The sequence below is a fragment of the Bidens hawaiensis genome, unplaced genomic scaffold (genome assembly GCF_021521415.1).
Source record: "Bidens hawaiensis isolate Kalapana, Puna unplaced genomic scaffold, B.hawaiensis_p1.1 tig00026009_1, whole genome shotgun sequence".
NCBI lineage: Eukaryota > Viridiplantae > Streptophyta > Magnoliopsida > Asterales > Asteraceae > Bidens > Bidens hawaiensis.
In genome coordinates, this window is record NW_027494188.1 from 124,266 (window position 1) to 129,104 (window position 4,839).

Consider the following 4,839-nt stretch of genomic DNA (forward strand, 5'->3'; position numbering starts at 1 on the left):
TGTCAAACCATTTGCTGGAAAATGGTTTCTGCAGAGGAGCCATTGACAAGACTTTATTCTACAAGAAAAGAAACAAAGATCTGCTGCTGCTGCAAGTGTACGTGGATGACATTATCTTTGGCTCTACAAATGAACAAATGTGCAAAGAATTTGAGCAAGTGATGAAGTTCAAGTACAAAATGAGCTCAATGGGGGAAATGAATTTCTTCCTTGGACTTCAGGTGCAGTAGAAAGCTGATGGAATCTTCATAAATCAATCAAAATATGTACAAGAGACTCTTAACAAATTCAAGTGCTAAGACTTCAAGACAGTGTCCACACCAATGGACACACATGAGAAAATGGTACCTGATGAAAAGGGGGAGCAAGTGGACCAGCATGAATATAGGGCCAAGATAGGATCATTGATGTATCTCACAGCATCTAGGGCAGATATTATGTTTGTTGTGTGTGTCTGTGCAAGATTTCAAGCTAACCCTAAGGTCTCACATATGCTAGCAGGGAAGAGGATATTCAGATACTTGAAAGGAAAACCAGACTTGGGGATTTGGTATCCAAAGAATTCTTCCTTTGACTTGATGGCCTACATAGATAGTGACTATGATGGTTGCAACATGAGTAGAAAATCAACCTCTGGAGGATGCCAGTTTCTTTGGAACAGGCTGGTGTCTTGGCAATGTAAGAAGCAAACTACAGTGTCAATTTCTACTGCTGAAGTTGAGTATATTGCTGCATCTGCTTGCTGTGCATAGGTTCTATGGATTCAAAATCAACTGCTGGACTATGGTTTGAATTTCTTACTTACACCTATTTTAATTGATAATACTGCTGCAATGTTTATTGTTAAGAATCCAGTCCAACATTCTAAGACTAAGCACATTGAAATTAGACATAATTTCATTAGAGACTGTCAGGAAAAAGGACTAATAGAGATGAAAAGGGTAGATACATCTGATAACTTGGCTGATCTATTCACCAAACCTTTAGATAAAACCAGGTTTCATTTTCTGTTAAAATGCCTAGGAATGATAAATGCTGATGAAGTCTGATTTAGGATGTGTGCTTAAGTGAGATGCTAACTGATTATATGTGTTACTCACTTTGAATGTTTGCTTGATGATTTGCTATGCTTAACTGATTATTCTAATTGCATGAATTAGGTAAGTGACTGAATTGTATGAAAATCTTTTTGAAATTTGTTGCTATTGTTGTTTACATCATTTGGTACTTTGATATATGCATAAATGATGTATTTCTGTGATTCTAAGTACTTCGAGCATGAATCTGTGCTCGATAGTGTGCTTGTTGCTCCTCGAGCACATACATAGGCTCTTAAAAGATAATTCTAAGTCATTCGAGCACAGATATCAGAGCTCAGCTGCTCAAGCACAGAATTTTGGTCTTGAAAACTTTCCAAGTATTTCGAGCATAACTCTGTGTTGTATGGTGTGTTTAATGCTCTTCGAGCACAAACAAACCATACTTGAGGTTTCTCAAGTAACTCGAGCACAAATGATGTGTTACTTGTGGTCGAGCATGGACATGTGTCTTGAAAAACTTTCTAAGTAGTTTTAAGCACAAGTATACTGCTCTAGCACTCAGCTAAGTCTTTCGAGCACAACCTGTAATGATAAATCTTAAGTTTGCTAGAGTGACTTTCGAGTATGCTCGATGAACTTCTGAGCATGCTCGACAGACTTTTGTGATTATATGAATGATTTCTATTGTCTGGATGAATGTGTTTTGATATTGTGACAATGTGTGCTTGTTAAAATATGCTTAAATGACAACACTGTTATTAAAAAATCAATATTTCTCAACTGAACTTTCAAAAGGAAATGATTTTTAAAAATGGTAAAAAGTTTTTGACTAAGCAACATTGTTTTCGGTGAATGTTCTATAAGAGAGATGATAATATTATCCAAGTTCCCAGCTTCAAAGAAGCTAGAAACTACTTTCTGTGGAGATTGAATCCAACCTAAATGGGAAATGATAGAAAACTGTTTAAAATAAATAACCCATGGATTATAAGTTCAAAGGACTTTGAGTACAGTCATTGGCAAAGTATGGTAGCTTTCCATAGTCTGTAGTTGAAATATGTGATATACACTTAAATTTGCTAAGTATGATGTGGTGAAACATTGGAAAATAAGGTATGTTCTCTAGCATATCTCTCTGAATGATAGGCAAAAAGGTCATTATCCAATCATACACGAGCCCGTTGGTGTTTCTGGTCTACAAGAATATCTATTAAGTATTTGAGCAGAAATAAATTATTGATATATGGCAGAAAGAGATTGAAAAGTATAAAACGATCAAAAGTATGACCTGATTTCATGACTTAAGGGGCACTAAGGGAACTACAGGGGTGGGGGCATACAAGTAAGTCTTAAACACCCTTAAGGCATGTAAGTCCAGATGGCATGTAAGTCCAACGTTCAACCTTACAGTCTGTTAACAAAAAGAAAAATATAAATAAGTAACTGCTCTATTATACAAAAATTAATTTTGACCAGGGTATCAGGGGGTCAGAGTCAATTCGGGTTGATTTGGAGAAAGCTAAATACGCTTTGTGAAGAGATTAGAGGCAATATGAAGCTATAGTGATAACCATTCCTAACTTATGCTCTAATTGAATCCTAAATGTATCACAGAAAGCAACGACCATTATGCTAAGTATACCTGCTGTCAATCTGATTTGAGTCATAATAACACTGACCATGAAGTGGTGTGATTGTTGTATTAAATAGTCAATCCCATGTTGAGATCTTTCCAAATAATCTAAAAAAATTTTATTTTGAACTGGATTTTGATCTCTTATGTCACCTTAAACAAATTGCTCAATTTAACTTATTTGTTCTGCAATGACTATTCTTAGTGAAAAGTTGAAATTTTGAGTACAAGACATGATTGTTCATGTCTTAGATTAGTGGCATAATAGTTGTGATTCTCAAACTGAATTGAAATTTCTGTTAAGTGTTTCGAGCATGCATCATACTCTCAAGCACCTGCTATGTTATGAAAATTTGATATGTGTTTTGAGCATGATTGCAAAGTAAGGAGTTGAGACCTAAGTTTTCGAGCATGAAGCACTGAAAGGAGACATTTATGTGTTTCAAGCATAGTTGTGTGCTAGACACTAGTTCGAGCAAACTTGTGGATAGACACTTAGGCGATGAGTTTGAATACAAGCATAAGAAGGATTCAATCTGCTAAGGCTTTTGAGCATAGGAGTACGTCGAGCACATTGAACTATAGAAGTCTAAGTTGGGCAAAGTTTGTAACACTGAATGCACCTCGAGCATAGAGTATTGGCATGATATATTTCTAAGTATCTCGAGCATGATGCATAGTCGAGTAAGGTTAGATTACTAGTGTGTCCCAGGATGTTATATTGAATGAACTTTGACAAGTACATTTGATCACACTACACCTCGAGTATGACTCAATACTCTTAAGCAATTTGATCAAATATTTGGGTAAGGCAATCGAGCACAAGCCTAGATGAGTACTCGATCTTGTAGTATACTGGTTGTACCATGTACTCGTTCAAGGATAGAATATTCCAAGTACATCGAGCAAGGGTTGTACCATGTACTCGTGTATAGGGGGAGCCAGCTTTTATTTGGGCGGTATGATCGAGCAAGGGAGGTACATTAAATTTGAAATTAATGACAACTGTCATATGCTAGGTGACAAAAGGAGGTACTGTACCACCCAAATGTTAGGTATAAAAGGGGGACTTAGAAACTTTTTCACACATCTCTCTCACTTAAACCTAATCGCAAAAACCCCTTTGCTTGTCCTATCTTCCTCTTGCTCGTTTACTCTAATACTTGCTAAATTTTACTTCGGTTACAGCCATTAGCTCTGTTTCGACTTCGGTAAGACATCGATATTCGATAATCGTCACACTGATTTTGGAATTAGGGTTTCAAATTTAACGATTGACTTACTATTTACTTGTTGTGTAGATACGCATATTACTATGGAACAGGTTAAAATGAAGATGCTATTAATCATCTATCTATCCTCATATATTAGTTTTGCAACCTTTGTGTACTGCCAATCTTTTATTTTTGCAGAACTAATGGCGTTTAAATTCGAAAAACGGTATAATATGTGTGCTCAGTTGGAGATAGATGATGACAATCGAGAGTTAGAGCCAATGATAAATTTTCTAAGCAACTCTAATCTGTGGGGGGGCATTAACTGAAAATCCCACAATATACATGAATCATATTTCGGATTTTTGGGGTTCAGCAACATATGTAAATGATGTCAATGGAGAGCGAATTGAAGCGTCAGTTCTGAATCATGAAGTTGAGATAACAGAAGCCTCAATCAGGACTGCATTAGACCTGAATGATAATTTTGGGGCTCAGCCGTCTTACTCGGTCCCAAGGCTATTAAGAGTCTTTCAAGAGACTATGGGCTACCAGGGAGGAGTTAAAGAGGGGCAGTTTCAAAAGGGAAGTTTTCCCTTGATCTACAGGTTCTTGATCCATCACGTGATCCAATCCTTATCTCCTCAGAGAGGGACATGGACTTTATTGAGCAGAGAGCTTGGGACTCTCACAGTGGCAATACTCTATAGGCAACCCTTTAATAATTCAAGACTTATCTTTCAAGAGTTGGTTTCCAATGCAGAGAAGGCAGAAGGTCAAAGATTCCTTATGTATCCGAGGTTTCTGCAGATTTTGATAGACAGAGCTTTGCCTGATCTTCAAAGAACCGGTGAAGTGTTGAGGCTTCAGGATCCAAATATTTGCAAAAGAATGAAAGATGCACAGAGCAAATTTGTGGACAATGATGACTGGGATGTACTCCCATGGTTGC